This window comes from Falco biarmicus, chromosome 11 (assembly GCF_023638135.1).
Source record: "Falco biarmicus isolate bFalBia1 chromosome 11, bFalBia1.pri, whole genome shotgun sequence".
In the NCBI taxonomy this organism is placed as follows: domain Eukaryota; kingdom Metazoa; phylum Chordata; class Aves; order Falconiformes; family Falconidae; genus Falco; species Falco biarmicus.
In genome coordinates, this window is record NC_079298.1 from 23,649,274 (window position 1) to 23,671,927 (window position 22,654).

A 22,654-nucleotide genomic window follows, 5' to 3' on the forward strand; every position below is an offset into this window, starting at 1 on the left:
GAAGTTACAAGAATGTGTATCACTTTACAGTATTCAGAACCTTTCAGATACTAAACAAAATCTGAAAAGTAGTTGTAAGCAAGACCTAAAGTCAAGGTTTGTGGCTAAAACAATTTGAATTGGATTTATATGTATAGAGTTGCTGATTAAACACTTCAGAGTGATTACTAATATTCAGCCATATACATTTCAAAGTAACTACTGGAAATGCACTGTACAACAGTATCTACAAGAATTCAAAGATGAATGAGATCAAAATCAAATGAGAATTATTAACATTCTTAGTGTAAATATTTACTATCCTAACAAAAATAATTATCAGGACATTCCATCTCATTATCTTCCTCCTGCATTTATTATTTTCCTGGCATACAGATGAAGTAATTCTGAAGAGATTTACTGTCATATTGAACACTGCATTTCTCCAACAAAATGGAAAAAACAGTGCCTGGTCACATACTCATACTGTGGCTATTTCCACAGTACCCAGTTCACAGAGAGCCTACATAGGCCACGGGTAACCCCATGGCAATTTCTAATCTTTGAAGAGCATAGGAAGTACTCATTATTCTCTAATAACTGAGGAAGAGATTAAGAAATTACTCTTTTTTTAAAAAAATAAAATAACGATGAGAATTAAAAATTCCTTTTGGTTTCAAAATTCTTAAAGAGAAAAATTTAAACCATTTTAACTTTTTTTGCTGACAGACCAATAAAAGATTCGTGCTTTGTTAACCACAGAAAAAATGCAGTCACTAGACCTTGCCTACAGGAAGCCAGCTTTAAACAGCTGAAACACAAATGCTCTTGGAAGGATCTCTGCCTTGGTCATACAATGTTCTTGCTTAAAATTCATCTTTCTGCAGTGTATTTGAGAGCTAATGACCAACGTGACACACCCAGCTGCATCTCATTTTACACGGTTCCGACTGCAAATCAATGCAGGCCTCCCTACCCCTGTCACCAACTTGTTCTATTCCAGGGCAGAGAGGGGATCTATACCTTTGTCTGCAGCATGGGCTGGGCTACACTGTATGAATAAAATGGCCCTAAGGGTTTTTTCTTGGCAGAAAGGAGTAAGAAACTCCTTAATATCACATTAATACTGCCAAGTAATTTGTAACAAAATGAAAGATTGATATTCTAATTCAAACTGCAGTCCATATATCTGTTCATCCCTCTTTACAAATTCTGTACAGGAAGCATTCATTTCCACAAAAGGCTGTCACACAAATTGACACATAACGTATTTTTGTAACTTTTGGAGAAGAAAAAATATACATATATGTAAATACAGAAATAAATTATATCTATAAAAACATTCCATATGTTTAGATATTTTCTATTAAATCTATATTGATGTAAATAAAATGCAGAATATGCTCCTTGATGATTGCGAATATCCATAGCATTTGCCAAATTTGTCTGTGAGCTGTTTCAGCATATTCCAGGTAGACATTCAAGGGGTAAAATAATTAGCCAAACTCTAATACATGGTGATTATCCAAATTGGTACTTAGAATTCTGCTCTAATAAATGTGATGAAACCCTTAACAACTTCAAGCAGTAACGGGAGGAGGAAAGGAGGGAAGAGAGTTTGAAGCTGTTTTCATTACAAAAACTGACAGCTCTTGGTTCCAATTTCACCCCAAACTGCCATAGAGATTAATATTTTTCTTTCAAAGCTCCATTTTTATAAGAGATTACATTTTCCTCTATAAGCAGAAGAGCTCCATTCAAAGACATTCCCATTTGTTGTTGTCAGATTCTGCCTAACTGGGCTAAGAGCCTGCTGTAGCTCTGCGGATCTATGACCTGCACTTCACTCCCTCCAGGCACTATAAATAATTTCCATGGAAACAGTGCTGAAGAAGATATCTGCAAGCCAAAAAGATATCTATAGCCTTTTTGTGAGATTTATGTCTTTTATTTTTTCCTCTTTATTTTCTCAGTTAAATCAATGTTAAATACATCTATTTTATAAAATACATTACACAAACAACTAAAGTTATAAAAGAAATTAAAGAGAAAGGGGGGAAATACTGAAGGAAATTCCTACTCCACAGTATGTATGTATCTATCTATAGATTATCTTCACATTCTGCATTCCCACTTGCCCTGAGGAAAAAGTGCATTGCATCTACACTGCACTTTTTTCACCCAAGAAAGAATTCTCCCTTAGTCATCAGCACTGGAGCTAATCATCTGTATAAGGTATTTAATGAAGAGTGCTGTAATTCACACTTTGATGAGGCTAAGAAGAGAAGTAGATATATGTGAAATCAAAGCTGAAGGGCTCTGAAACAGTCTCATCAGACCACGAAGGGAAGAACTGATCACTTGCCTAGCAAAGTGCAAATCTGCAGCTCTTGAGGCCTGGATGTCAATTTATCACACAGTGAAAAGCAGTGGTCTCCTCAGCCACTTCTCTTTCAGCAATGGAAAGATAATGCTCAATGTGTGTAAAGATAATCTGGAAATCTACCAAATCCTGTTCCCTCATGATCCCCCAATTAACGAGAGTCCATGTATACCAGAGGTGTACAGTACTCCCTCTTTATACTGGAGGTGTACAGTACTCCCTCTTTCTCCTCTTAGCCACAGGAATACGATGGGTTTAGGTCCTCCCTGCAAACCTTACAGCTGGTATATTTTTCATCATCCACTGAAGCTGCAGATGACTAGTCTTAGGTTATAAGAGTCTCCTCACTCCCAGATCAGTCTACAGATACGGGGAGAAACAGAGATTGCCTTTTCCCTCCTTTGGCTGGGCTTGTACAACCTGCCTGTATCTTAGGGAAAAACAGAAGCTAGACAAAGCATCAGACCAAAACTCAAACACATGCACCTAAGGAGAACTAACCATGATCACTGCTTTGTTTTTTCTGAAGTTACTGAACGTAACAACAAATTCAATTATTCTTAGCTGTATTACAGGAATCTTTTTGAGCTCCTTTTCCTCTGTGCTTCTCCTGTAGGATCTAGTTTATCCTCACATAAGCTCTGAGTGCTGACCAAGAGGTTTTTCTCCATTAAAACACATCAGATAGCACATAATCTTTTATATATTTGTCTGTATTTTATGATCCAAAATATTGCTCTCACATCAGGAAGAATTCATACAGTTCATAGCAGTATAAACATCAGCATTAAAAATAACAGCTTAGGCTTCCTCAATCCACTGCTTTAAAGCAAAGACTTCTTTAAGAAAAGGTTGCGAACTAGTACATAAGCCATTAGCTGTACTTATCTTTTAAGGTTTCTGTCTGTACAATAAATGTTAGAAAACTACTTGAGAAGCCAAGACTTTCTTGGAAATTTTTGATCCAAAGAAGTTCAGAAAAATATCAAATAGAAGCTAATTTGTCATAAAAGATACATGTATTTACATCTGTTCCTATAGCTACTGAAAACCAGATTGCTGTTCAACTAGTTTGACAGGTTTAGGTACAATACTTAAAAATATAAGAGTATCAAGATTAGAAATTGATTTCTTGCTCTCAATCTAATATATCCTGAAGGTGTTGGGGTTTTTTTAAGTGGTTCTCAGATCCCGACTCTATCTGTCAGAATTCACACTGTAACTACTTCAGATACTAACAAAGTATTTAACATTATGTGTATTATTTAAATTCTCTGTGCCTTGTCTTACCACTCTAAAATGAGTCTCTCATAATAATTACCAATCTTCTTTCATGAGATTATTAAGAAGGTTAATTAATTAATGTTTCTAGCACTCCTGAGATTCTCAGATGAAAAAGCAACACATATGAATGGCTTTGAAGAAACCTTTAATTCACTGTCATAATCACAATTAAACCAAGGAGAAATTTTATATTGTTATTCTCAGACTCTCTTTTCTTCAGTTCTGTATTTTAGTTTCCTACAAGTTGCCATTCGCTGCAAAATATCTTAACCAATTTGAAATTCCATATTACAACTTGGTTTAGAAAAAATGTAAATTGCATCCATCACACATTAATCAATTGTATCTAGGCAACATAGGTGAGGTTAGATCATGTTTTTGCAATCACCCCTGTGCAAAGAGATAGACTCAGCACCTCTCATCTCTTTCATTCCTGGAAGTAGCCACATTAGACCAAAACAAGATGCATAGCAGCATAATTGTTCCTTAACTCCTGACACCAACCAGGTATCTCATCAGAATCTGTTCACTGGGAACAGCAACTCACAACAACGTATATTAAAACCACCCTGATTCTTCCTGCCACTGTAACTATGTACTTTGACACTTGGTCCCTAGTTTCTACTGCCAATCATTTTGAATTAGCAACAGAGTAACAAATTATTTTACAAAATATGGTCTAGACATTAAAAAAAATATCAAGAATACGTGGGTGAAGAAGCCATAAAGGAGAAGGAGAAGGAGAAGGAGAAGGAGAAGGAGAAGGAGAAGGAGAAGGAGAAGGAGAAGGAGAAGGAGAAGGAGAAGGAGAAGGAGAAGGAGAAGGAGAAGGAGAAGGAAAAGGAAAAGGAAAAGGAAAAGGAAAAGGAAAAGGAAAAGAAATTAAACACTACTGTACTGTGTCTATCAAATGTATGCTGATTTCCTTCCAGCAGTTTTCGGTGGACAGACAGTCCTCTCATTTACTTAAAGTTATTAACTGAATGTTCCTGAGAGACACCCATTTAGTGTCTGTAATAATTATCTAATAAGAAATCTTATAAAGTACAGTAAGATAAATAAATTTCAGAATCACATTCAGAATTTAAGATCGTGACATTTGATTCATCAAAGATTGCAGACTTATTAAAAATAGATTATATTGTTTTAACTTTCTGAATACCTGATTATTAGCTAATCAGCTTAAATATCTTAATATTCTGACATTAACTTAAAACTAAGACATTACATTTAAAAAAAAAATTTTCCAGGAAGATAAAATGCCAGTTTGGTCACTGAAATATACACCTTCATGAAATACACACAATTATAAATGTTCATGCTTTCAGTATTCTCTTGATTTTTATTTACCACTGAATCTGAGGCAGGTTCTGGCCTCCGTTATATCCAGGGTAACCCCATAGATTTATTTCACTAACCTGAATCTGATTTTAGCTTTATAATTAGAGTTTGGATTTACTTTTATTATTTAAGCATGCTTTAGCCATATCAATATATTTCACTATCACACAATAGAACTATATTTGCCCTGTATGTAAGTACTTATGAGTTCATATACTACCTGTTTTAACTTATCATCTGATGTGGAAATGCAGACCAATTTGATATGCTGGCAGCTTCCACCACTTACTGAGCTTCCTGAACAGCACCACTGTGAACTCCATGCTGCCACTGCAAGAGCACCATGCAGTCCAGCCTTGGACAACCCAAGGGAGGAAAATGAGGCATAAGCCACTGGCAAAACAGAACTGTCTCTGCAGCTGCTTTAAAAAATGTTTTTAGCTGAAAACTTTCTGAATCTGTGTTTCAGCCAACTGCAAAACTCCAACACACAAAGCCACTTTCTGAATTGTTCTACTGAGGAAAAAAATTAGTAAAAGCATTGTTTCTGGCTTCCACTTTGTGTGGGTATTTATACCTCTGAAAGTTAGTGCATAATAATATGCCTGAGGAAATTTTTCCCTTTAGTACTTTTTCAGTTTGCCTTATACAGACCTTCATCTGTTCCTTGCTAACTCATCCCCTTTGAAATAAAGTACTCAGAGATTCCCCCAGCACCCCTTCATTTTTGCCCCTTTAGGTTGCTGCAGCAGCAGAAAATTCTGAAGCTTTTAACTTCAGTAGCCAGTGAGGAAAGCTTAAGACATGAAACAAAAGGAACTATAAGCAAAAATGAAGGGAAATTTAAAAAATCTTAATAAATGTTTGGGTTTTGTGGGTGTTTTGGGGTTTTTGGGTTTGTTTTTTTTTTGGGGGGGGGGGGGGCAGAGGCTAACTCATGATGTTGGAATTAATGAGGCCAGTAATAATTGTAAAATATTTCATTTTCACTCTATTTATAGGACCAGAAAATTTTCAATTCTAGTCCTACCAGACTAGAGTTGTTTGATACATGTTACTATTTTCTGCACTTAAGTACACAAGATTTCTGAAGTTTTAGCACAGCGGCACAAAAATTGCTTAAAGCACTTGACAGATGTTAAAAATACAATCATACATATAATTGTATTATCTTCCTTAAAATATATAGCATTTTAATACATTATTATAGCCATACATGCCCATATGTTACACATATAGCTACATTGTATATTTATTTTAAAATATCGTACCTAGGGGGAAGTTACCATAATCTGATCCTGAACCTTTAAGAGTATCTTGGACTCCCCATGTAAACATATAGAAAGTAACTAAAGATGGTTTCACAGTCATGTAAGTGACATAGTCATGGTGAAAACAGAAACACAAACTTTCACCTCCAGAGTGCTGCTATAGAAAGTTTAGGGCAACTTCACAGAGCCTTTCAATACCTGCAACAATGCCCTTGGGAAGATAATACTTTTGCTGAGATGCCTGGCAGGAGGATGAGACAACAGACATAAACTAAAATGGAAGGTTCTGACATGACATTAGGAAATTAGTTTTTGACAGTGACAGGACATGAAGCAGAGGAACAGGTTGCCCAAGCAGCCCAAGAAGTCTCCACACTTGGAGGTTTTCAAAACCCTGAGAAACCAACTTTGAACTCAGTACAGACCCTGCTTTGAGAAGTGGGTTGGACTGGATCCGGGGTCACATCCAACCTGCACGAGTCTGTGAATCTATGACATGTCTGTGTAAAAGCCAAAAGTATAATTTCTTACATATATAGATTCTGAAGCATACCAGACTCTAGACTTTTAATTTTTTCCCTACAAATCTGATTTTTGAAATGAGAAAAAAATCAGAAGGATTTAAAACAAAAATACTTGAAGTCTCTGGCAGGTTCAGAAGAGAACTGGCAGATGAACACCATCATGTCATTGTGACAGAGCTGCTATTTGACTCGTGTTGTGGTCGTTTCCTGTAAATGCATTCTTCAGTACAACCCACCACCATCCAAAGTGGGTGGTTTAAGCTTTGACAGTGCAGAGGACCATGCTAAGGTTCACAGTCTCAGTTCAGAAGTGATGGGTAAGAAACAGTATATGCCTGGCCTCTGTGCATTTATTTAGACTTCTGAACATTCAGACCTTCCACATCTGTTTGTATTTACTCTACCTGTTTGACATAGGTGACCTACCTGAATAACTTATCTGTCAAGCCAAATGCAATACTGAAGCATAAAGTTTAAGTGAAAAGTGAAAGTTCCAGAGATACTCAGGTTAGTGGAGTCTTTAACTAGAGGTGGTAAAGAGAACCTCTTTCTCTTAAGCAAAGGAGGTAAGCTTTGCTGGTAACTGCTGAAGCACATTCCTTAAGCCCAGGAGATCCTTCAGCAAAGCTAAGTGTACTCTCGATTTCAAGTTGCTTTTTCACTGCCAGAGTGTTCCTATACAAAGTTATGATGAATGAAAACCAGGTTACTCTCACCACAGTTTCTGGTGCCTGGTGATCTGTACCTCTGGTAGCATATGTGTAAAATCATGGCTATGAGCAACCCACAGATAACAGCTACAGGCTTCACACCTCAGCTGTAGATTTGGAATGCCCTGGGAACTACTTGATACATTTCTCATCTCAGATGATTCATCTCCTTTTACAGATATTAAATTTTGTGGTGTAATTACTAAAAAGACTTTCACAATCTTCTTGCTCAGAGATGAGTACTCAAATCATCTGGGATTAGGCTATTATTAATTATCAACAGCATCCCTTACGAGCATATCCACTTTTATGAACAAATCTAGGCTTTGCTCCTCATAGCTATTTGACTTATGGTTGGGCTAAACAGGCTTCCATGGTCCCCTTCTATCACAGTGCAAGTGGGTCACTGCAATACCTTAGAAAGTAGACTGCCTTCTGCATTATTCCGAGACACAAGAAACACTTAAGACATCAGGGTTCTCCTGTAATTGGGCATGGCATAAGCCTCAGGCTCCTACCATGTTGTTTTTACAAAGGACAATATAGTGCTACAGTCCTGATTGTAGTATCTAGGATTATATTCAAACCATGTTTCAGAAAAATAATATCTAAAATGCTGCAGAGGGGATTAAAAACATCACTGTTTTTTACAAGATGCGAAACATACAGATTTATTATATAGTTTTATATAGTTTAAAAATGCTTCTGTAACTAGATCATAGGACTTCTGTGAGGATATATAGTATCTCAGAAGCAGCAATACATATATATTCACTGAAGCGGAAGCTAAGCATTGTTTACGTAACTCCCCTCCAAAAAAACAGAAGACTTGCTTTCACTCAGTCGTACAGCTGCAGAGATTGTGCTTTTGCAGAAATTGACGGGGTGGGGCGGGGTGTGTGATGATAAAAAGCAGGGCTGTTGGCTTGCCCCCCGCCCCCCCCCCCCCCCCTTTCTTCTCATTAATTTTTGTCTTGTCCTGCCCCCTGGTGGGAGCACAGGCCGCGGGTCTGTTGGTTTCACAAAGGCACATTTGTACAATGCAACCCCAAATTCCAAGCATTTCTCATATTGCTGTTTGTGAAAAAGAATGTGTATCACTTACCTTAGGAAGAATTTAATTAAATACTAAGGGAAATGCACTATTATTATTGTTTAATAAAAACACACATGTTGATTTATCTAAAACTTAACAAAGCACCTGCAGAATTTTCACAACATTGCAATAAATACCCTTTCTATTCCAGACAGATATTTAATTATCACAATTAGATTAGAATGGATAGTAAAAAAATATATCTATATATATATAAACATACAGTGTTCATTATTCAATAGTGCTTTAGTCAGAGCTCAGGATATAGCACCATCTGTAGCATGAGAGAAATTTTGTTTATTTACAGATTACATAAATTCCTTTATTTTCTTTCTAGAAGGATCAACAAAGATGATAGCACAGGCCTGCTGTGCGTTACAGCTTGGTAGTTGAAAAGGTACTTCAGATCTAACAGGTAGGAAGAACAACGGCAGAATCAAAGGCCTTACAAATGTTAACACTTGTCATCTGTTTAGCTACTGCAGTTCTACTCTCCCTGAATTATTTCTTCTAACAGTTACAAAGTAAGATACTACCAGCACAGGTAAATGCTAATTTTAACCTCTTCAGCATGTTCAGCCATTTTTAGATTATTTTTGACACATCTGTATTGCAACCTCAATTCCTTCATCCCATTTCAGCTCAAAACTCTTCTGTATACTTAGGAACTCCCTCAGGCCGTCAGGTCACCCACTGGCATTTCAGCTTTCTCTTGCCCTGAACTCTGGGTGCTGTAGAGACTAATGGCCGCAGGCAGCACACTCTGCTCTTGTCTACACTAGAGTTGTAGCTAAGGTGGGAATAATCACCCAGCCCCATTCAATTCACTGAAGGTTTGACCCTAAAAGTATCAGCACTGCACCCTCTAAAAACACCAGAACCTTTAAGGCAACAATGTTTGCAAGGGCTCACTGTCACAGTAATGGCAAGACCAGGGTGTGACACTGGAGTACACTCACCTCCCATGTTCCAAGAATGCTCATCTTGATAAACCAGAACAGCCTCAGTGGCAGCCAGAGCCCCGCGCACTCTGCTTTCTTCAGGTTCATTGGTTGCCATCATCCATCCAAAAAAAAATTGGATTCTTACACCTTTCATTGGTTTTCCACTGCAGAGAGTAAGAGTTACTTTTTAACTTGTGTATGTATATGCAAACTCATAGAAATGCTCAATCCTGTTCTCACTCAGACAATAGAAACTAAAAGTACCTGTAGAGGCATGTGTAAGAACAAAACACTAAAATACCAGAAATGTCAGAAACCAGAGCAAAGGCTTTATGATTTCCGTATACATCATGGGCTAGATTCTCAGTTGGTACAGAGCAGCATAATTTCCACTGCCTTCAACTTAACTGCTTTGTACTCACCAAGAATCCAGCCATGTGGAACAGCTTTGGGCAAAGGGAGATTAGACACCTTATAGGAGTTACATAACAATTTGCCTAAATTGAGAAGTTACAAGTTGCAATCAGGCTGCTCTACCCTGCAGAGGCATCTGAAAATGCCCCAGGTTATGTGACAGAATTACATAATGCCATTGACTGATCAAAAACCTGGTAAAAAGTGTAGGTGGCAGATGAAGATAAACAGCCAGCTGCAGACCAAACTCAGAATATTTAGAGAAAAATTTCTTATGACTGCATATTACCACAGGACAATCTTTTCTTTACTTATCCACCCAACCCAGACTAATTTGTGCTCAGGCCTTTAGGAATTTTATGTCTTTAGGATTGTGTTTTCACATACATAGGATTGTGTTTTCAGGAGCATTTGATGACTTATTTTAATAATGCTCTAACCACACAATTAAAACCTAATCAGATCTCAGTTTGGTTAAGCTCAGTCAAATTGCCAAGGGTACAAGTAGGTGCTATAAAGTCTAATAAAAAAAGAAAGGCCCTCACTTTTTTTACGTTGAAACACAGAAAGGATTATGGTTCATCTCCAGTGACTGTAATTGATTTATTCCCCTATTTGTACAAATTTATATTCTAAATGATTCAGATGAGGACCTGATTCTGCAATCCTTGTTTGTGTCAAACAGGATACACACAAGTGAATCACAACATTGATTTTAATATTCTAACTGCACACAGGAAACAAGTAAGTAAATAAATAAGTAGTAAGCTTTGCAAGGTGAGAAAGTATCTTATTTTTTGTGGTACTTTGGATTATAAAACAATACCACACTTGAAGCTGTTTGGTTGGACCATCCAGCCCATAAGCAGTTTTCCTGACATGCTCAGTGAAAAGGCAGATAGCCAAACCCTGCCTACTCACAAATGGCCAATGAGTCTAGCTTCCTGAAGCAAGCTAGAGATAGCACAGGTCTGCCTCACCACCAGGCCACAGAAAGGACCCCTCAGTGACCAGCTTCGGTGTTAAGAAGAAATTCCCACCTAGCAAGCTCTAGGGCTTTCAAGACCTCTTTGTGTAACACCTCTCTTTTTAGCTGCTGTGATGCTCCAAAATTTTTGCCCCAAAGCCCAAACACAGAGTTGGAGACAACTGAGGGAGGTGGCAAATGCTTTAGACATAGCTCTCAGGCCAGGCATGCTGCTTCACATCTTGGGGCTGCTGACCAGGAAAGCTGACTTCTTTCATTAAACCATACCATATGACATCATGCTGAGTATATAAGCTGGGGGAAGAAGGAGGGGGGGGATATTCAGCATTATGGCATTTGTCTTCCCAAGTAACCAATATGTGTGATGGAGTCCTGCTTTCTGGGAGAGGGTTGAATACCTGCCCGCCAATGGAAAGTAGTGAATTAATTCCTTGCTTTGCTTTGCTTGCATGAAAGGCTTTTGCTTTACCTGTTAAACTGTCTTTATCTCACACATGAGTTTTCTCACTATCACTCTTCTGATTCTCCCCCCCAATCACTGTGGGGGCAGTAAGCAAGTGGCTGTGGTGCTTGGTTGCTGGTCGGGGTTAAACCACTACAACCCATAGGGGTTGAAGAGGGGAGTGAACCTAAAGTAGGAAGATAATTCAATGATCTTGTAATAAGTGTGAGGAACTCTATAGATTACTTCTATAGAATCGCTAAATGGCTTCCATATAACCATTAAGTGTCTGAATATATTCTCCAGAAAGACATGCTGCTTGGCAGTCCCAGTCATACCACTGTGATACCATTACAGGATTTGCTCTTTTTGCCCAGGATGCAGCTAGCATAAGTTACCTAACCTCCCACACAAGATTTTAAGGTGCTTAAAGGAAAGCAACAAAGTGTATGTCACAAATGCAAAAACAAATTCTGCATTTCTCAGCAGTGTTAAGTACTGCAGAAACCATCAGCATGCCTTTCTGTGTGTGTGAGTGCAAGAGTACCAGTTGTCCAGACAAATAAGAGAAAAACGAATTACAGTTATGCAAATTTTAAACATCCATTTGAGCTCACATTCTGTAAGGCTGCATCAGACTTAATATGTTGTACTGCACAAAGTATATTGCAAATATTTGTTTTCACTATAAAAAGAAACAAAGTGTAGCTAATTAAATATTATATTGCCTTTGGAAAAGAAAACAGAATAAGAGGAGACTGAGAGGGCTATCTGTACATGGCCCGGTGACCAGAAACTGTAACTAAGGAACCTATCTCGCTTCTAGCACTGATTTGCTTTTTCATTGTGGACTGTGGTCTGTGGCTGGGCTCTTGCTCTCTGCAGCCTGACTGGCCGTGCAACTCACCTTCTTGAAAAACTCCCTGCAGAGGTTTTGTTGCAATGCCTAGTGAGGATTGTCAGGTTTTCCATCTCTTCAGGCTCCAGTCAAGTGCTTTAAGCATTATGACCAAAAAGTGAATGACTCTGATAATTAAATACTAATACTTGTATATTTTGTATCTCCTAAGCAACCACTCTTCTTTCTCATTTCAGAAGATCTGAAATACAAACACACACATGAAAAGATTAGGGCAAAAATATACATCATTATTTCCCTCAGAAAGATATGTGCTCTCCCCTACCTGAGATACTTTTGCCATGGCTTGTAACCAGCAAACACCAGGCAGACATTTGCATCACTTTGCTGGAGAGTTGTGAGGAACCTGCTGGCTTGTGTTAGGGAGCTCTTATCTGATTCACGTCATGGATCTCTGCCTGAAGCGCCTCATTCTCCCCCTCCTTCTCCAACCCTGGTGGTCGCAGGGCTGTTTCTAACACTTTTTACCTCACATCTCACCGCCTTTGTGGCGTTTTGCCCTTTCTTAAGCACACTCAGACAGAGGCACTACCGGTTTGGCTGAGGGGCGCAGGCGCGCTCTGCTCTGAGGCGGGTGCGGAACCGGCTGGAACCGGCTGTGCCCGGTGCGGGGCAGCCCCAGCCTCCCCTCACAGGGGCTGCAGCCCCTCGCTGCCCCTGCCTCGCCACAGGCACCCACTGCAGAGAAGCCCAATAAAGAGAAAATCCAGTACAAACGGCATTTTCTGCACTCCAATGAAGTGAAACTCACACTGCTCTAAGACAGGCAGTAGTTTGCTGGTTTTCCTTGATGAAAAGTGCTGGTTTTCCTCACTCACAAAAGGAACTTCTTTCAGCAATTTTCTGAAATTTGTGTGATGCCTTATGGTCCGAGCAAGTCAAAATTGAATTCTCCTTAGTGAAATGCGTCACTGCAATCTTCCACTCACATCCATAACCACATCCATGCCTGGCTAACTATTTGAGCTGGTCAAAATTACAAAGAAAGAAATATACCATCAGCTAAAATGCACTTGCATGGGAGAACTGAATGGATTTTGAGAAATACAGCTGTTCCCAAGAGGCAACTGTACCGCCTATTAGCAGCTAAAGATGAACTGAAATTTCCAATCTGGTTCTCCTAAAGCACAGTCTTTACCGCAAGAGTGATTGTGAACTGTTGGCTTTTTATCTTAATTCAGGATGAAAACATGCTTTAAAGAAAAATAAAAAAGAGCCACTTAAATGTTTTCCTGGAGGAAAATTCCATTTCCCAACTGCCTTCTTAACTCCTTTGAGCAGTTTCTCTTTGCAAAGACACTTTTAGCAAAGCTCTTTGAGTAGGGAATATTTTATTAAATATGTTTGAAAGAGATGTTCATCATCCAAAAGGTGCTAAGACGCATCTTAGCTTCTCCCAACAAATAACGTGTCTCCCCCTCAGATCAAATGCGCTTCAACAGAGCAGCAGACAAGATGGCCGCCTCTGCTCCTCCAGCACACGCTGCTGCAAACATGCTCACTGCTCACCTCAGAAAGCACAGGTGAAAGTTAGCAGGACAAGAAAGGATAAGTAAACATGTAAACATGAGTCTAATCTATTTCTTATCTATGACCTATAAATAAGCTACAAAATAACAGCTTGGTATCGATTGTTCAGGATATGCAGTATAACAAGAGGAGAAGAAAAGGCAGTCTCAGATCAAATTTTCATGGAGAAGTTGCTGTATAGACACAGAATCTTCCTGTTGTGTGCTTACCTTTGATAACTTTTGATGTGGTTAACATATAAGGTCTACAAAAGGTCATTAAGTTGGCCTCTAATTTTATATTTAGAAGCCCACTGAGTTTCTTCAAAACCAACAACCATCTACTTTATACTTGAAGCAATGGAAAGTCCATCACCCCTCTTCTTGTTCCTTCCAGACTTTATTATCTGACTGAGAATAATTTCACCTGAAACACTATAGGCGCACACCAATATAACCATGTGATTCAGCCTTCTTTACTGCAGCAGGATTATAAATGGGAATGCTCCTCCTAACATGGCTGTAGAAATGCAGTCCCACTTCTTAGTGCTTGGGGACAAAGAAGCGGATGCTTCTGCCTGGGCAGAGGCGACAGCTTCATGAAATCATGCTTTAGAAATCATGCTGATAGCATGTACCCTCAGAGCTGAGAGTCATCAGGGAGCCCATTTCAACCTTTTCCTACCCTCACCACAGGTACCATGATTATTGTTTTTATCTTCACACCTGTGCAGAAGATCTCCTCTTCTGCTGCTATTTTATACATTTATCAGTAGATTTCCACAAGTTATATTATGTGAAAATCTGGACTTTCATTAAAATAACGAGGTAACTTCTATACCTGCATTCAGTTATAAAAATTATACCTATTTTTAGGAAGTGGTTTATACACCTAGGAGTCATATTACTATTCCTTCATTCCTGTGATTTCTCCAAGAGAAAAAAAAAAAATATTTGTACTACAGTAGTGATTATGTTCCCCTAACAGTGTCTGACTGTGCTAGGCACAGTAAACGCATGAAACAATAAAGTGACTTCCTGCCTCAAAGAGGTTACATTTTAGGCATACGTGACAACAGATGGAGAAAACCCTGGAGTATTAATATTGCATGCACCAGAAGGGATTATTCTCACCGTGCATGAATTAGACTGTACACTGCTGCTACTTGTACTGAAAGTCCTTGGTCCAATACCACATCTTGCAGGACTGGAGGTGGAATTAAATTTTCTTTCAATGTCTGCAGATTGAGTGCTTCCTCCCACACATTTCATTATACTGCTGTCAAAGTTCATTCTCACTGGCATTGTCCTTTTTATTTCAAAAATGTTTTCAGATTGCAAAAGGCTGCAATGGAAAGAATCACTGACACAAATTTGGCATGATTTTCTGTAAGCAGTAGAAGGAAACTGCCTGCATTGCAGGCATGACAATCAGCATATCCCACGGGTAAGAGTACTTGTTTCCCACATCTGAAAGCAGCACAGAACATAGCTGCACCAACAGTCATCATTTTCTTTCATATCAACACACCAGTGGTCAGCAACAGGGGGAAAGGAGAACTCAGTAAAATCTGGCACGTTGTGCTTGAATATGCAGGGTCTGGAGCATTTCTGCAGCAAACTACTGTCTTGAAAGTCCAGACAGTTTGTAAGCAGTGCCCTTACAAGTGATTTTCACTCTGACCAAGGCAATTTAAAATCTGTTATGCTTGGCTCTATTGAGAACAGGTTTTGGCGTATCTCAAATACATCTTAGAGTGGTTTTCATTTTTGAGAAGCTTTGTTTCTTATTATTATTATGCCTAATACATTTCGACTTCCACAGAAGGACTAATCAAACTGGAAGGATATTCTGTCATAGGCTGTGTGTGGACCAGATGTGTTTCTGTTGATGTTGCGGAGAGATTTCTCCCGGTGGATTTGAACTGGGAACATGAAGAGGCCATATGGTAGTAAAGATAATTTACATGGCACCTTTTATCACCAAATATCAGAAAGCACCTTGCAAATCACCTACTGTACAAGAAGAATTTCACTCAGAACTGAAATGCAAATACCTTTGGGGTAGCACTTCGCAAACACATAATAGCACACAAAAATGCTATGAAACAACTTGTAAGTAGTTGTGAAGAATAAAATCATAGCAAGCTGAAATCTTGAGAAGAATATAGGTGTACAAACTGTAGTTACAGATCAGTTGCAACCTGCACAGTTTCACCCTATATGTGAAGCAATAACTTATTAAAACTACTTTCTTCCTTTTGATAAATGCAACTCTTTTGAAATGATCTGCAAATACAGACATTGAAAACAGAACACAAGACTAAGTGGATAACTTCATATTAATTTTGCAGACATTTACTGTACATGTGTGATGTGTACATTACAGTACAGGACAGGACAGTAAATGTGTAAGCATCATCTTAATCTCAATGTCCCAGAAGCTAATGTAGCTTAGAAAAGTTAAATAATTTTTTTTTAATTTGTTATCAGGAGTAGTTTGGGAAGCTCTGGACAGTTTCTGATACCATCATGCTTATCATTACATAAGTTAGAATAATCAAGATAAAATAGTTGTTTCAAATATAATAAAACTTTCTTTCAATCCATCTTAGGAAAAATGAACAGTAGGAGAAAGAACACATGATAGAGTGCAATATGCATCAGAGTCAGCAAAGAAAACAGTATTTAATTTTCAAATGAAACAATATAAAATTCCTTTAGTGAGGTCTATTGTTTGAAAATTTTACCTTCTTTGGTTACCATCCTACCACTTTCAGACTGACACTGTTTCAGCTCAGAATCTGTCTGATCTCCTGTAGATACATTCATATTATGTTTATGTGCTATAAGAAGCCAATTCTAAATGCTGCTCAACAAATCAAATGAATATTAAGTAGACATACAACATGATTTAATTTATGCTGTGTATTTATAGAGCTCCCAGAATAACTTACCACAAAATAATTCACTGCACTTAAAATGAAACTGAAAATGTAGTTATATTTAAGAGATCTTTGAGACAAGGATTTTCAAGAACCCAAAAAGTTCAGCTGCCAATCCTTTTGATTTTCTGTTTCTAAGAATTGCTGTCCACTCACAGTAATCCAGGCCTGGTCATACAAAGCCACAGCAGTCTTAGTATCACGTTTATCCTCATAACCTAGCCACAGTGGTCCTTCCTATCCCAGAAAAGAAAGATGTAAAGATGTTACTGATACTGTAGTAAATGACCAGCAGGTCTTGCCCTCATTCCAGCCTTGCAACCTTTTGTAACCAAGGGCACAACATTTTCAGTATAGTCATGTGACAGCCGCAAAACTTTTGTGTTAAACTAGCTGCTAATTAGGAGCAAAGTGTTTTGCCGAGCTGCTCAAACCCTTAAAATTGATTTCAACAAGATACCATGTCAGGATATTCCTGTTTGCTCCAAAGGAAGCAGAGGCTATACAACAGACACACAGATACACATCTGTCTTGAAAATTACGGGTTGGAAAAGACACTAAAGATTTCATTAATAAAAACACATCTCTCCGAGGGGAAGAGAGCATAGGACAGCTACATACTGAGGTCCTGTGTGCTTACCCCTGACACGTACCTAACTAGCATTCTGGGAAAATGTGCACTAGCAGTATACATTTATGATGACCATTGTCATGGCCACGTTTTGTTCACCCTCCTGATAGTAGTACTTACAAGCAGAGGTGCAGAATAGCATGAATACAGTGCACACAACTCCCAGGAGCAATGTTCTTTTTTTATTTTTAAAGTGAGAGTCATATGTACTAAAAGGATGTGATGACTATTCTTAAACTACTTTTACATATGTTTAATGGCACCACATGCTGACTCAGAAATTCCTTTCCTCCAAGTCTATGCAAAGTGGAGGGTCTAATTGTAAATGTTTTGTTACTATGTTACTATGTACTGTATCATTCACTCCTTTTTAGAAGAATTTCACACAGCTCTTTTTTAATACAATGTTTTAAAAGATAAAAGTCCAATGTATCTATTTAGAAGAGCAATCTTAGCTTCTGTAGCAATAATAATAATAACAGCACTTACTGCACTTTAGATCTTCAAAGTGCTGTATAGATATCAATTGTCCCTGTTGGCAAGGTTTTTAGTCTGCCTTGGACAGTAAGTAGCAGTAGGTATCCTTCCCCCACTCACTCCATTAAGGTATTTTTCTTTTTGCATTTTACTGCACACATGCTAAATGAGGGCTTCACTTCTCTGTACATGGGAATTCCAGACATCCCTTACTGGTGCTACTGAAAGGCTTGAATTTGCTTTTACAAGCCAGAGGAACCCATCAGACATCTATAATTTTTATGACCTCTAAGGAACAGGGTCAAACTTCCTTCTGAAGTCTGCTCTCTTGCCATAACACTGAGCTGCCCTGGGTAGGTTTCATAAAGAAATATCCCCTTTTTTTATAGCTCCAACACTCTTACCATTACAACTAATAGAACTAGAATAAGCCAAAACCTCATATTTTGCAAGTGCTGGGGTAGAAACTCACCATAAGTACAGTCCCAGAAACAAATACAAGGATAAAAAAAAACCAAACACTAAGGAAAATAATGTTTAAGTAGTCCTGTCAAGGAGGGCTTGACAATTCCTGCTGTTTATAGATAACCACCTCCTTTTCAGGCAGTAGGAAGTGCAAGCAAAAGAGTCATTTCTGCTTTACAAACTACGGCCAGCTGTACAACAGATAGCAGATTTGTAGAGCCAGAGCCTGTTACAGCAGCAATCAGAGCCTGCCATCCCAGAAAATAATTGAGCTTAAAATGTGCTGCACTCCCATCCCACCCAGAAACTCAGAAGCTGGTACAGTTCATCTTTGCAGCACCTCTTCTTTCTGTAAGTGTTCAGTGTAAAGTACCCATGACTTTGACATTTCAAATTAAACCCCAAGGAGACTGAGGAGTTAGCAGATGTAACAAGTGTTAATTCAGTAGTCTCTGTTGGCAGAAGAGCATTCGGTGTTCAAGTGCATTACAGCCATTTATCTTTTGCCTATCCAGGAAACTATTTCTATAAGCTTGTGAGGGGAACATTGTCAATAAATACTAAAATAAAACCATTGGAGCATCTTGGCTTGTGGAACCTCTCCCAAAGTTGAGAATTACCACCACACAGAGGTGCAATCCCACTTCTGAATGGTACCAGAATAGCGGTAAGGCATACCCACAACTGGCTGTGAATGTGCTGTGACCTTCTGTTGCTTCACTGTGCTCCCTTTCTACCTCATAACAGTATGCGTTCTCGAAGTGTTAGCCCAGTTCTGGGTTCTACATTCAGTGTGCAAGAGTCGGTTCACACACAGAGTTATATATTTATGGCATGTCTGCACAGACATGGGTGCTAACAAAGGTAGCGCACCTCTTCACACATAGTAAAACTTTTTATATAATTCGAACAATTTTTATACACTTTCAGAATTACCTTTAGTCACACTTAATTTTCATTGGTACTTAAGAGCCTCATCTCCATTTAAAGCATTCTCTTTTTTTACCAGGCATGTTCTGTGGGGATGGAGCTTTGTTAGCAGGGGGCTTTCGTTGCTCCAGGGTGGATGTTTTAGTATGCTAATTAGTATAGTTCACACATATTTCCAGTAATTTTCTGTTTATGTTTAGTCTCATTAACCATTTGGTTCTCCTTGAGCTTATCTTGCTACCTCCCAGCTTGACATATTTATGGTGTCTGTTCCTTCTCCAAAGGCCATGATTTTTTCACTGTAAGGATTTAACTAACATCCTATGTTTTCCAGATTCTTTCTTGTTTTGCACTATAGATATTTACATTTTCTCCTTTTCTTTTTTAAAGTAAATAATTCTTATATCAAAAGGGCTCTGCCACATGTTTGCTTCCCGCAGGACTGCATAGCTACCTCTGCAGAAGCAATTCTGAAGGGTTGTGTTGAAACCCAACTCCTTGCTTTTGTGACTAGTACAAACCAGTGGATCTAGAGAAAACAGCCCCTGCACAGTGATTATCTTGCCATTTGCCAATACCAGTAAACAGTGCTCCAGGAAGATGCAGGCTGGTATTTTGCCACAGAGACAGCTCTTTTCTACTACACAACCAAAAAAGACCTTAGTTTCTTAGGTGCCCAAGTCAGTCAACATTGATTCAGATATGAGTTGTTAAGCTTTCCTCTTGAAAAACTAACATGCATATGGCTTGTATTTCACATTATATCCAGACCTGTGTTCTGAATTCTGTCTTGGAGGCTGCAGTACTTAGAGATTAGGGTTTGATTACAAGAACTAGGAGGGTATTATTTGTAGAGGGTAGGACTTCCTGAAAGAATTTATACAGCTGAGGAGAAAAAAATACAAGATTTCTGGATCTGAAAGGATGAAGCAGAATTGTTTATCTCTGATGCCACACAGAAAAGATTTCTGAGCTGATTTATTGCATAGCTTATGAAAGATCAACACATGCACACAGAACAAAATCACTGGTTTTTTTCCTCTCCCCAGAACCATAAAACTGTATTTCAAAAGCCACTGCTGAAGTGGAGGATGAGATGGAAAGGTTGAACTCTGACTCAGTTTTCAAGGGCAGGTCTCTTGCTACTTAACCCAGGAATTTTCTCAGTTTTCTGTTGCATTCTATGCTGCCATCATCTGGCTCTTTTCATAAAACCTGACATTTTCTAAACCTCAGTTATCTCCAGGCCTGAGTTTTATTCTGGGTAGGAAGCTTCAATGCTTTTCATGAAGATATTTCACAGTAAGGACTTACTTGCCTTTGTCCAAGCAGCAAGCCTCTCTCTCCAGCTACCACACCCTCAAGAAAATTTACCCAGCCTCTTGGCCAGGCATCCAGCTCCCTTTGCCTAACTGAACACTCGAGATAGAGGGAGGATATTGATTTATGTGTCTTTTCATACTCCAACATACTGTTCTGATTCCAACTCTCCTCAATCATCCAGCAGAGATTTCTTGATAGCAGGTGAGTTACCTTTAGCATGCCAGCCGCCAGGGTCCTGATTATGTCCTCCTAATTTAGGGAATGCAGACATCGGGTCATGGAAAGCACCTTTCCTCCTACAGCAAATAGGTGTTACCAACTTTTCGAGTGATTATCTTAAATATAAACAGGCTGTTTACTTACTCTGAGGCAAATACTTTTTTCTGCCTGACAGGGCAATGATGAAAGGTGAGAGACTTTCCAATAAGTTTACACTCATCCGAAGCCACAGTGCTTACAAGAGATCCCAACCTTCATCTCCTGCCCATTTGACTGGCAACCAGAGTACTGTGTTCGATTCAGAAACATTGATCTGGCTAAAAGTTGAATTTCTGATGGCTGATAAAACTCGGGGAACCACAAAGGTACTGACACTAACTCAGATACGGGGAAGAATACATACAATAAACTTCATCTTTAGATTGCAGCATATTACCCCGGGTCCTTGGGAAAGTCTTTTTTCTTTTAGCATTTCCAGTGCTTGGCTTTTGCCTACTCTCTGCTCTTCACAGGAGCCTTCTAGTTTCTGCCCATGCCAGACAAAGGCCTACTTAGCAAAACAAGCTCAGCTGCTTTGTCTTCCTGCCAAAGGATTCACCTAACCTGTTACACAGGTAACAAGGACAAGAAAACAAGGTTGCCTGCCTCTCTGCTGTCCCCAGTTCCCGGTGCAGAACAGAAAGACACTACACAGAACATTTCTGTTATACATGAACCAGAAAAAAGCAAACATAGCAGATAGCCTCTATCACACAGAACATCAATCAATGCATGCAGGTCTTGACAGAACACTGATCGATCACCATAGGGAGACAACAGCATGGGGTTACTGGGAGACATTCCAATATTCCTTCCTTCTTTTTCCTGAACCATTGCCCAGGAAAGCTAGGTTGGATAAGGCTCTGCTGGAATTTGGGATGCACATCTTTCAGAGTACGGGAACTATTGCATACTAAGGAGACTTTGGGGCCTATAAAATACAATTAACAAGTCTTGGGACAAACCATAAAAATGGGCATATTTACATAGGGACTGTAAGGAAAGACAAACCTAAAAAGAGAAAAGAAGGGAGACTTGGTCTTAGAAACTGTAAGAACAGCTGCTTGGATTTAGTCCCCACAGCCGAGTCCTGAGAAATTCTGCAGAATCAAAACTGAAATTAAATAGAGACTTCTTTAACAAAGTAAAAACACGGCTAACGTTTGGTATGTAGAAATGACCACATATTCTGCCTGAGTACTAATTACAAATGACAGCGCACTGAAATAAATGTACAGATTTTCTATTTGGTATTTATATTTGTATTGACAGAACAGAGATGGGACAAAGAGGGTGGAGGATGTGACAGCTGAATCAAACCTCCATTCTGAAAGTAAATCTCAATTGGACCTGAATCAGTGCACACAGGTGTTGAGCCGCACTGTGTACCTCCCCTAAAAAGATTCACTGACCTAATACTACATGAATGCCTCCCTCATGCATCCTGGCAGAACTGAGCTGAGACTTTCAGACCATTTAGGAACTGGCAGAAATGGAACTGGGCTCCCAAGGCTTGAAAGAAGTCTCAGTCCTAAAGAAGCAACATGGAAAGCAAAATGTATATTTCTGTAAAGATACTTATGTCAGCATAGTTAAATATTGGAGGCTTGAGGAAATACCTTACATATAGTTGTTTGCAGAGGAAATGCAGACAAGTCCTTTATTGGCCCTATATAGCATTGCTGACATTTATTTCTTGCGCAGCCAATTTTCCTAGCCTTGACCTGCATAACTTTAGGGTAAGAAGGAAATAGAGAAGAAGTAAATCATGTAGAAATACGTGCAACATGTTCCTCACTCATGGGTTAACAAAACAAAGAA

General features: G+C 38.8%; 1 protein-coding gene across 1 annotated transcript in view; it reads right to left on the reverse strand.

Moving 5' to 3' along the window:
- PLPPR5 (phospholipid phosphatase related 5) overlaps positions 1 to 22,654 on the reverse strand; it is a 232,761-nt gene that overhangs the window by 181,169 nt on the left and 28,938 nt on the right. The window contains exons 2-3 of the mRNA XM_056355538.1: positions 12,284 to 12,476; positions 9,548 to 9,696 (exon numbers count right to left, since the gene is read on the reverse strand). The gene's annotated coding sequence lies outside the window, so the exon portion shown is untranslated. The remainder of the gene's footprint in view (positions 1 to 9,547; positions 9,697 to 12,283; positions 12,477 to 22,654) is intronic.